This window comes from Mixophyes fleayi, chromosome 2 (assembly GCF_038048845.1).
Source record: "Mixophyes fleayi isolate aMixFle1 chromosome 2, aMixFle1.hap1, whole genome shotgun sequence".
NCBI classification, from domain to species: domain Eukaryota; kingdom Metazoa; phylum Chordata; class Amphibia; order Anura; family Limnodynastidae; genus Mixophyes; species Mixophyes fleayi.
This window is the reverse complement of record NC_134403.1, coordinates 353,888,146-353,901,269: the sequence shown is the minus strand read 5'-3', so window position 1 is coordinate 353,901,269 and position 13,124 is coordinate 353,888,146.

The following is a 13,124-nucleotide window of genomic DNA, read 5'->3' as shown; positions in this document are numbered from 1 at the left end:
TTGGTCAGCGTAATTAAATTATAAAAATTACACAAGGACATTCAATACAGCATATCTCAGCATTGCAGCAGTTACATACTTCAACTGTCAATGCGCCCATTAACGGACATTCAAGGGTGATATATTTATGAGCTCTGTAAATATATTGTAAGAATATATATTTTGAAGTATAAGACCAATGATTTCATACATAGTGTAATACCATGAAAGTGACGGTCTACAAGGGCAAACGCAGGATTTGTAGAGGGGAGTTTCCACGCCACACCGCCAGTGGGCGTGACCAGCATGTATGGGGGTGTGGCTATAATTTTAGACAGTGTTTCACTGCTCTCCAACTCTTCCTATCCCCATAATATACATGGGCAATGCTGCGTGCACTACTGTTAGGTGCACGCAGCTCTCCCTTTTCAAGCAGAGCTGTGTGAAGCGGGGGCAGGGTCCAGACATCTCAATTATACAGTGCCCCAGACTTGGAGGGGGTTTCCATGCACTAGGAACCCCCCCCCCCCTCGGTTTGCCTATAGTCTATAAAGAAGAATTATTAGTGGCGTAACAATCAAATTTGTCATGTGTAAGTTTAGGGGTGACTAGTTATAAATGAGCAATTTAGGGAGTAATATGATATGATCCAGAAGATTAGTTCAATTTTACAGATTACACATTGATTTCTGTATACATTAAATGTGTTAATTACCGGGATGTTCTGTATGATATTCACCACCAGGGGCTGGAAAGGGGGGACGAGACTTTGCCCAGTGACCCAACCCAAGGTAGTCCACTATGGGACCATCCCGGGAGGCAGATGCCCCCTTGACCCCCAGTCCAACCAGCCCCTGTTCACTATTATTGTTATTGTGTAATCAATACTTTCCATTGCTGTAATCAGAAATATTGTATAACACATATTTCTGGTTGTCTGTGTCAGTCTATCAGAGTAAATATTACCAGGGAACAATAGGTTAGATTTCCTGAAAATACTTATATCTCAAGTATTTACCCTAAGCAGAGTACAGATTCATGTGGAGGCAGTAACCACCCAATAATACCTAGTAAAAGGTCAAGTAATTTTTAACTGATACAATACTCAGTGATAAAATATCAGCCTTATCTCCCCAACCAGGACTCTATTGATAAATACGCTCGTTAGTGATCGACACTTACGCTAATTCATGCACTGTTGGACTATAGTACAATTTTAACATTTCTTAATATCTATCCTATGTAAAAATATCGAAGACATGGAAACTTCAATTATGCTGTGGTAAGTGGTGAATTGTAAAAGTGAGTTCTTAGTAATAGATATATTGCTGTATCATATTTTTTTGTCATGAAGTTCTTCTGATCTCTTAATTACAGGAAGAACTAACATTCTAATCTTTTAGTTGTTCTAGCAAGGCAAATCTGAACTGTAGAGTTATCTCTCAGTTGTAATATTAAATACACTTCAACATTATTGAGATTACTGCGCAGTGGGTGGTCACTTATGGAATTGTCCTAATTCTATTTGTTTAATTAATTGTACTTTCAACCCATCAAAACATGCCCAACCCCTTCACCCCCCTCCCCAATGCTCTTCCTAATAAACATTATGACTAAGCAGTCTTGTCCTGTTTCCTAGGTTCTTGTTCCTACTGGGGACTAGCCTCTCTCTGCATTGGGATTGGCGGCTCCCCCTCTACCAGAGAACAGGAGTGGACACTGCTGAGAAGGATATAATAGAATGCTACAGAGCTAAATACTGGATAGGCTCACTCACTCACTTCATATTGTGCACACATGCAACCATGAGATTTGTTTTTATGCTATAAATGAGTAAATGAGCTTCAATAGGTGAAAAATGCATCCTGTATTTCATAGATTCTAAAACGTCATCGATTGTAAGATGCACACTAATTTCAGTGCCACCAACAGAAAAAAAGCTTTGATTATATAGAATTGCAATCATTTCTCCAACGACGAACATTTACCTTACTAATGTCAAAAGGTCCACTTGCAGCTCTATTTCCATGTTCTTCTGCATACACAATAACTTTTTGTTTCAATGTGGCTTCGTAGTGCAATCTTTTTGACAACATTTTGATTGCAGTAAGGGATCAAAATGAAGTACAGCTCCACTATAATAAAATAACAGTGGCTCCACACTTTCAAAGAGCGCCACTGTTTTCAGAAGGCAGGGTGAAGCGACAACGGTCAAACTTCCGCCTGTGGTTCTAAGACTCTCCCGAGATTCTAAGACGCACCCCGATTTTAGAGATGTTTATATGGGAAAAAAGGTGCGTCTTAGAATCACAGGCGGAAGTTTGACCGTTGTCGCTTCACCCCGCCCTCTGAATACACTGGCGCTCTTTGAAAGTGTGGAGCCAACATTATTTTATTATAGTGGAGCTGTATTTCGTTAATTTTGATCCCTTACTGCAATCAAAATGTTTTCAAAATGATTACTACGAAGCAATATGGTATTTATGTGGGCGTTTATAGTTGGTGTCTGTAGAGCCACTTGCTGGGTGTAAATGTGGGTAATCAGGACCCATCTATACTTTTATTGGGACGACTTTTGCACCTTTGATGTGAATTGCAGATTTTTTTGGCAAACAATTGTAATAAAAACATTAGCGAACACAAATGTGATAATGGGCAATACTGTATGTGGATACTACAGATTATTTTACATTTCATTTAATTATAAAGAAATGTTTGTTATGTAACGTCTCATGTCTGCTGGAAAAATAATTTTGCAGAGCTGTTACAGATTTGTCTGTGGCTTCTATAATATATTCATCAGTGTCATGGGTAGAGAAAAAAAAGCAAAATACATTAATTGACAACACACAATGGCAATCAGTAAGTGGTGGGTTTAGACTGTCATGAACACTGGGCTGTACTGCAATCTTGGAGACTTGGTCAGTGGTATCTCCCAAGTCACGTCTTCCACGGACGCAACTCTGAAGGTCATTTACAAACTGAGGCACCTTGCCCCCGCAATGTAAAAGTATGCATCAATGTGTGGAAAGACCGGAACATATTTTGCAGGTGTACTGTGCAAAATTGTAAATGTCCCCCTGATGTCCAACCTCCTGTACCTTTAGCCACACTTCTTTCAGGTACATATGTTTTTCTTCTCACAAGTTTCTCAATTTAACCTTATTTTTAGGTTATTATTTTATGAATTATTTTGGTTAAGCTGGCTTTCCGTCCACAGCCTCTGGCGGGAGTGTCAGATTTTAAAATTCTTGGCTGAAAAAGAACTTTATGCGGAGGAGGCATTGCTGAGACTGATGTCACAGGTGTCATGGCCACACTGATCCGTATGCTAGATGTGAGCAGTAACAACCAAGCGAGATTATACGGATAAGCTTGATAATGTTCTCTTTTTGGTACGTATAATAATGGTGATGGGATATTGGATCTACCACTGGTCTGACAATACTACACTATATTTGGCATTTCTCCAGCTATCATTTATTTAGTACATTCTACAAAATGATAGCTTTAATCTGATTGGTTGCTATAGGTAACATCTAGAATCTGATTGGTTGATATAGGCAATATCTGCACTTTTCAAACCCGGCTGCCGTTATGGAATGTGTACATTTTGCATCAGCTTGATACATTTACCCCGTGGTTTGAAAAGCACTTTTCAAGTCGGGTTCTGGTGCACATTTTCTTACACCTATGTTTTTGGACTACTCTCCTTAAACTAGTAACATAGTAACATAGTTGATGAGGTTGAAAAAAGACACCAGTCCATCAAGTTCAACCTATTTTGGATCTCCTGCGATCCTGCACTTATATTTGAAATTAATCCAGAGTAAGCAACCGCCAATCTGTTTCAATTGTGAAAATCCCCCCAGACTCAATATTGCAGTCCTATTTTTACCCTATATCCACTACTATCCTTCATTTTAAATTAACGGTCGTATCCCTGGATACACCTTTCCGCTAAAAATTTGTCTAACCCTTTCTTAAACATATCTATTGAATCTGCCATCACAACCTTCCCTGGAAATGAATTCCATATCTTGACTGCCCTTACTGTAAAGAACCCTTTCCTTTGCTGGTTGTGAAATTTCCTCTCCTCTAACCTTAGGGGATGACCACATGTCCTGTGTATGGTCCTTGGGGTAAAAAGTTCCCATGAAAGCTCTCTGTATTGACCCCTAATGTATTTGTACATAGTAATCATATCTCCCCTTAGACGCCTCTTTTCTAAAGTAAACATGCCTAAACTGGCTAACCTTTCCTCATAACTTAATGACTCCAAACCCTTTATCAATTTTGTCGTCCTTCTCTGAACCCTTTCTAGTTCCAAATTATCTTTTTTATAGAGTGGTGCCCAGAACTGTACTGCATATTCAAGATGAGGTCTTACCAACAATTTATACAGTGGCAAAAGTACACTGTCTTCCCTTGCATCTATGCCCCTTTTTATGCATGGCAATACTTTATGTGCCCTTGTAGCTGCCCCATACCTCGAAACTACTACACTATTAGGTGCCCTTGTCATTCTGCTTTGTTTCCTAGATTTGCTATCGGCTTAACCAACCAGATTCTTGAAGGGAGGCAGCCTTCTTACAAGGAAGAGGTGTATGATGTGAACTTACTTATTATTGACTTTTATACAGTCCTGTTTTGAGTGCCATTGTTTATTGCTTTGTGTGTTATTAACCTTATTTATTATTGAAATAAATCCCAGGAGTGAGAGGACATTGGGACTGTTATTAGTATGTGTCACTTTGTGTGTTGTGAAGATTTTGGTAACATTGCTTGGACCGTGACGAAAAAAATGCACCTCCCTGCTGAAGGCTGGTAGAGATTGGGCTTCTTAAAGTTTTACCCTGAGATGTGCATTTTAATGTATACTTCACTTACAAAAAAACCCAAAAACAGGCAGTGTGCTCACTTCCTAAAACCTCAAGCAGCCCAGTGCTTGAGTTCCTCAGCTGGATTTCCCATTGAGTGAGAGATCCCCCTGCTATAGGAAAAACCAGTCATATGCTGGTTAGTGCAAGGGTGGTGTCTCCACGGGGTGGGGGGCTGCAAAATACTTTGTATTCCCCACCAGAAGCTACCAGTCTGCATTAAATAATGCAGGGGCTCTTCCTCAACCCACCAAGACTGTGAGGGTATCTAACATAAATGAAATCCCTGGAGTGGCAAAACAAAACATCTTTCCTTCTTTCTCTATTCAGTGTAATCCAAACTTCAGAAATCTCTTGTAAAAAAAAGGAACTGGACTTCCATACAACAACCAGCAAATCAAAGGTTTCTTCCCTCGCTGGACATTTGTGATTGACTGGGTGAGAAAACACTTGCTATTAGCTGGCTTTGACCATTTTGAAGTAGTGCATGGATGGGTCGTTTTTTAATCATTTTCGCTTATTTTTGCTAGATTTTGTTTTTTCCCTATTTAGATTATAGAAAGCTACAGAAAGTTGTTTTTTTTTAAAAGTTTTATTTTTCAGAGGTCAATAGTGAGCATCAGTCCAAGACAACATCTATTACAATCAAATCATACATGTCCAGGGACCAATACAATCAGTGTATATCATAAAGAAAAGAGTCGTGATATTGACCAAATTTTTACTATAAGGATAGAAGAGAGAGGAAACAGAAAAGAGAGGCTAGTCAGAGAAAAGTAAGCAAGATAGATTAGGAGGCGGTGTGGCAAAGCCGCCTATAGAAGAAAAGGAAAGGCAGAGCAGGAGATAGAAAAGAGAGGGGGGAAGGAGGCAGGGGGGGGGAGTGGTAACAGATTGAGAAGGGATATCAAGTGGAATGTCGTAGGAGTCATAGGACAAAAGGAGTTTGGACTTGAAAAATGATATCCACGGCGCCCAGACTTTGTTAAATGATGTAGAAGTATTACGCAGTATGCATGCCAGAAACTCCATTTTGTATGAGTGCCAAACTCTATTAATAATTGCCTGCATAGTAGGCGCGGTGGGTTGTTTTTTTCAATTAGTGGCAATTTGACACAGCGCTGCAGAAACTATGTGACGGTACATTTTTGTTTGATGTGTAGTAGCAGATGGAATTCCAAGTGGGAGAAGGAAAAATCTGGGAGAGATTGGGATGTCAATCTGCAGAATCTGAGACGCGAAGTCCCGTAGTTCCAACCAGAATGGGGCAAGCTTGGGGCATTGCCACCAAATATGGAGGAAGGACCCTTCAGACGAACATCCTCTCCAACATGAGCTGGATGAGTCCGGAAAGAGAACGTTTTTTTTTTTATAAATAAGTTGGTGACCTCTGCCCTGCCAAGAATGGGGAGCATCAGGAAGCCTAGGAACAACTTCTGTTAATCAACCTCTTCTCTTCTACCTGTGTAAACTGACATATTATTGCAGCCATATTGTTCTGCAAACCTGACAGAAATTGAGACACACTTTTTCTGTACCTCCTCTGAGTGAACAGAGACTAGTTTCCCCTCTTTTATATTAGTCTTCTATCTCAATCAAGGTCACTCTTCATAATATACATAACCATGGCCCTAATTACAATTTTAATCCCCACAGCTGGCAATTACATCGCCCAGTTGGACCACACTTGTAGCCCTAAATATTTGTAATGCATGTGTAGCAGACATAGATGTGTGAGATCACCTGAGCTTCAAATTACTTTGCCTTCTGTACCTTATAATAACACTGCTATCTCTCACAATTTACATGAAATAATATTTGCAATAATGTTTATTTGTGGAAATACATATCCTTACCCCTTCTCCATTGTATCTATGTATTTCTGTTATGAAACAATTAGATTTACTAAAACCTCTAAAAATGAAAAGTGGAGATGTTGCCCATGGCAACCAATAACATTCTAGTTATCATTTCTAGAATGTATTATTGTTAAACTATAGGTGTTGAAATATTGATCTATGTACCTTTAAGTCTATATCTTACCACATCATAAATGGAAAGGACAGACAAATTAGTCTCCATTTATATTTTTCACTCAAATAATAATTTTTTACACAGAGCAATTCACAACTAGCAATGACCGGCATATATTACATAACAATAGTCAACATATCTTAACAAACAATGACCAGCATATCATGCCCACATTGGGGTTTATTTACAAAGCAGACCCACAGTGCCTACTTGTCATGTCATGTGACACAAATAGTCACATGACATGGCAAATAAGCATTTGTAGGCGGTGCGTTTCCATTGGTGCACCAAGATGGCTGCTGTTATGGAATGGGTACATTTTGCATCTGTTGAGTGGGGGAGTAGGGGAACAGGATCAGGGGAACAGGCATTTTAAGAGATTTACAAAAAAACTAGCATTCCTTTTACATCATGAGATACTTAAAGGAGTCTGAAGCTTATATATATTGGAAGGTTTGTTCGACTTTAAATAACATGGCCGTGCTTTCACACCTGAAAATGGGGTGGAAAAAAATGTCACCTAAAAGGTTGTTAATGTAATTTATATATTAAATTAATTTTAATATCCCAGGTTAGTCAAAGCTAAACTAATCAGAGATCTGTCACAAGATTCAATCAGGCATGGATTCCCAACTAAATCCGAGCTAACCTAGTGCACAAGTCACTATAATAAACCTTATACTATATATACTTTATAACCATGTATTTTGGCTTGTTCTCTTTGTTTTTGACTACTTATTACTTGCTGGGGTTAACACAAAATCAGATTTTCAACCTGGTCCTTAGTCACTGTGAATAAGCCCTCGCCGACTGCAACTAAAACTACTACTGGCTATTGTTACAGTCATTACTTTCTATTTGTTCTTGGCTCCCTTTCTGGGTCAACTCTATCCAATATTGAATAACCCCTTGGTGCCTTATTATATTTGAGTTATAAAACATATCTGGCAATTTTCTTCTGTTGCCTTCCTCCCTTTGACAGCAGTGAGAATTGAACTGAACATATCACCAGACCTTGGTTACAATATCCACAATGTTTGTTAAAGGTCTGAGTCTGAGGAATTTCTTGTGGTGTAAAGTTATATTGGGAAGGAGGGTCAGCTAATCAGGGCATACATCTTCATAAGAGAGTGACTTTTACTCTCATTTCTTTTACGTAATTCCCCAATAGTAATGATTAATGTTTTCTCTGACATTTCTCAGGTAGTGTTGATGTCCGGGCAGGATTGATATTAGAGGTAAAGCAGAGGGGTCTACTCACTATAACATTTATTCTGATATGTTATTGTATTCCAAGTGCATTGGGTTTATATCCATTTTATTGTTCCCCTTTGATTTCATTTGATATGTAAATATGAGCTGGGAGCTTTCACGTTAACAACAAACAGAAGCACAGAGCAAGATTAACTGGCATATGCTAAAAATTTGATTTGCTGTTTTTATCCAGTATATATTAAGAGTTTCAGGTTACATATATTTAAAATAAGGAGAAATGAGGACCTGAATAGAGACAAATGCATTAAACTAGAGATGTTCACTGACCCCCATGTTTTGGTTTTGGATCTGGATTAACTTTGTGTTTTGGTTCTGGCAAAACCGCCCTCATGTGTTTTGGTTTTGGATCCCTATTTTTTTTTCAAAAATCCCCATTTCCCCCCCTAAATTCACATAATTTGGCTAATTTTTGTTCCTACATTATTACTAACTTCAATAACATTAATTTCCAGTCATTTCCAGTCAATTTTTGTCAAGTGATAAGAACACTGCTACCCCTCCTATTTCTGTATGAGCAATGGCACTAGAGACTGGAGAGTGACAAGAACACTGCTACCCCTGTTTCTGTGTGAGCAATGGCACTGAGCAATGTCACTGGAGAAGGGAGAGTGACAAGAACACTGCTACCCCTGTTTCTGTGTGAGCAATGGCACTGAGCAATGTCACTGGAGAATGGAGAGTGACAAGAACACTGCTACCCCTGTTTCTGTGTGAGCAATGGCACTGGATCTCCTGGGGAGGGAGATACTTACGGAATCCAAAACCCCCAAAAAACAACAATGACGTTTTGCCTCAATTCAGATGCGAGGACGCGCGAAAGTACAGAGCTGGTTCACGAGCCTACTCGGATCCCCTAAGTTCGGGTGGGCTTGGTTTTCAGAAAACCGAGCCTGAGCACCTCTACATTTAACCGCTGGGCTTGCAGTCTCCGCCACAGAACTTACCTTGAAGGGTTAAGCTTCTATCAGGATATTGAAGTAGCCAATATGATACCAGGAGGAGGGGTTAGGAAGTCTTCATAAGCAAGAGGGACACAAAATTCAATCTCTTTCTTCAGAATTTCTCTCCCGCCCTCCCCTTTTTTGATGTATTTGTTCTCTCACTAGCTTTTGTGTATTGTTGTTAACCTTGTTTGTCTCTCCTAATTCAGATGAGAAACAGATGGCGAAAGCAGTGCAGCCAGCGGTATAATACATTAGCGCAAGTGTTGGGCCGCAATATTATTCCCCCTATGCTGTAGTCTCATCAAGGTCACTTGTGTAGGTGCCCGGGGTATCGTTTGTGTAAGCGTGTCTTTTGAAGCCAGAAGGGGCGAAGTCTTTCTGACACCATTAAGGGGTTCTGGCTGGCCACCCCAAGTTTTATTTGATATTGACTGGTAGCTGTTATTGCATCTGCTTTCGTTGCCACCACTATGTATAAGGAATAAAACTATGACCTTTGTGCGACAATATTTAAACATATGTCCTTGTCATGATTTCAGGTCACAATTTAAGCTTAGACGGATTTAAGGTAGAAGGGTAAGGTGGTGAGTTCTTGTGGTGTCCGCCCTTAGCGTTTATGAGAATCAGATAATAATTTATTTTCCTTTCATATAGATAGATTTTATTTGCAGTAGGCTACGTGATGCAAAAATAAATTTAACCTCCTTTTGGAATTTTATTAGGTCCTCTATATTCTCTCCATATAGTCTCTCTATATATTTTAGGAATATTAATTGTCCCCTTTCTCGCTTCATTACTCTTAGATCCCTGAGTAATTAATAACATACTAGTCCTGGATGATTATTATCCACTCTCTAGTGCCATTGAGGAGATGCCTTTTAATATCATATGTCTTTCATTGAATTGTTTGATCTTTTTTCTTTTTTTTTGCCTTGAAAAAGCGAATGTAGCGAAACACGCGTTGGTGTTCGCCTCGCTATCCTCGCTATGTGTCCGCTCCTGGTTACAATGAACTTATTAGATCTCAAGTCAGAATAATAACTTAATGGGATAGACATTTCGAACAATATAACTAATTTCTCAATACGGATGCACTCACCAAAGATTCGTTAGCGTGTGTGCTGCTGGGGACCCAGAGCAACCCTAAATTCTCTGTAACAAATAACGTAATCCAGAAAAAGAAATGTCCCAGCGCACAACACTTACAAAAGTAAATGGAAAGTAGACCAAATGGTAAAAGATATTTTAAGATCTTTAATGAATAATGATTATTAAAATTGGAATAAAACTAAAATAAACTACTTTAGACCCTATTCACGGGTCCCACCAAGTATCACATATGATGCGTGGTTCTTACATCATGAAATCTCTATGATTTTTTCACCAGTAGACAGTGCTCTACACAGAGGTAGAAAAATGAAGAAGTTCAGTATCCTTATGTAATAATTATCAAGTGAATTGTTACAATCAATACATAAATGAAAACTCACCTGCTAGCTTTATAGAACTGATAACCCACAATTGCAAGTTACTCCCGAAAAAAACCAAATTCTTAACACAGAGGATCTTAGAAGTTCATGAAAATGACCATTTAAATATTGAAAAGTTGCAATACTTCAAACTACATAAACAGTATGACCAATAAAACATTAACCGTAGAAAGTGAATCTAGAATAAATATATATATAGTGGTAAACAGTGTTGTGATTACCTGTCTGCCTCCAATGGTTGCGAATGGAGCAGAATCACTATTACTAGACTGTACTTGGAGATAAGTATGCAGTAAAATAACTATCGTTCTATCTGCAAAGGTATTTGTTGATATTGCTGAATTGACATTTCACTTTACTACTACTATATGGGAGCGACTAACAGAGGCTTCATTGTCATCTGTTGAATTGAGTTAAGCTGCATACTGTATCTCCAAGTGCAGTCTAGTAATAGTGATTCTATTCCACCATATTTATATTTATCTAGATTCACTTTCTATAGTTAATGTGGTCTTGGTTATACTGTTTATGTAGTTTGAAGTACTGGAACTTTTTCAATATTTAAATTGTTATTTTCATAAACTTCTAAGATCCTCTGTGTGAAGAATTTATTTTTTTCTGGAGTAACTTGCAAATGTGGGTTATCAGTTCCGTAATGCTAGCAGGTGAGTTTTCATTTATTTATTGATTGTAACAATTCACATGATAAATATTACATAAGGATACTGAGCCCGTTAATTTTCCTACCTCTGTGTAGAGCACTGTCTACTGGGGAAGAAATCATAGAGATCTCATGATGTAAGAACCACACATCATATCTGATACTTGGTGGGGCCCGTGAATAGGGTCTACACTATTTTATTTTAGTTTTATTCCTATTTTAATAATCATTATTCATTAAAGATCTTAAAATGTATTTAACCATTTGGTTTACTTTCCATTTACTTTTAGAAATGTTGTGCGCTGGGACATTATTTTTCTGGAATTCTAATGTACGTTACGTTGGCACGACCCAAACTGAATGAATGGATGACATTATATATGAATGAATTGTATGGACCAGCCTATTAGAAGAAATGCCATGAAGTGACAGATGACTTGTCATATATTTGCAAATATGCGTTGCTGACAGCTCTGTATTTTATTTATAACTAGGAGGCAGCTTTTATCGGTCTTTTCTCCTTGCTGACACAGGGTGCCTGCAATAAACTCAGCAACATACTCGTCACCTGAAACATCCACTTGGCTTGTGAGTATAGTTGGGTGTTCTGAGCATCGGTGTTAATGGTAAGTGTTGACTTTATCATTTGTTATATTATATAATGATCAAATTAATAAATCTAATATTTTTCTCCCATGGAAGTAATACGTCAAATTATTTCCGTAAATTTTGCTGCCCACAAAAATGCCGCTGCCTTAAACATCTACCTGTTTCCCTCCTCGAAGACACCCATCATAGGCAATGCCCTGGTGACAACAACACTTAATCCTAAATAGATCTGATCTCGCTACCAGTTGACATAATTTATAGTGAAATGTATTATATACAAATCCTAATCTTGCCATCTTGGTAAACAAAATATACTCAGCACACTGACCACAAAATGCTGTTCCAGCATCGTGATAAATTTGAACCTGGTATTAGCTGAAGCATTTCCTCCTGAATAGTTTTAAAGGCACAAATTGAATTAAAGCTGATCACTGCAAAGACGCTGACAAAATATTTTGCATCAGAGCGGAAACAAACAGGAAAAAAAAATACCTTTTTGTCTTTTTGTGGTACTTGGAAAGCTTTAAATATGCATCTAATTTCTAAATAAGAAAGACACCAAAATGGTAACATGTTAATTTAAAAGTTCTACGTTACAATGCCAATGTTAACTTGCTTTAATTCTAAGCAGTACACTTTATTTACCTACCGTGCAGTGTGTTATTGCAAATATCATCTAAACATAAGGCTTTATTTACTAATTTACCTAAGCTGTGCTATATGTAATAATGAGTTATTATATGCACATAGATCTGATATCTCGAATTCGTCTTAGAAAATAACCAACTTTATCAGATGGCGAGGTACTATATAAAAAAAGACTGATTGTCACATAAGTTTGTCTCCTAATGAAGTTGGTTATTTTCTAAGACGAAACGCGTTGAGGACTATTTTGGACGATTTGAGATATCGATTTAATGCTTGGTTGTAGATAAGCTGTGGTAACCTTGAACAACTTGGAAACTTCTTCCACCTGGATTTGTGGATGTACTGCCTGGGGATATTATTCCGGTCTACCACTGTATCTCCAGATAAGCTTACGTTTTATAGTATCTTGTGAGAGCACTTACCATATGTTTATTAAAATCTATCTATTGATTTGAAAATATTACACCATATGTGGCCTCTCTGTTCTATTTACAAGTGTCTACAGATTGGTGATGAGCGAACACCATTGAGTGATCCAGACCAACGCAATTTATCCTTTATTCGGTACGCACAACTCATACGGTGTGTGTAGTGTGGGGCCTCA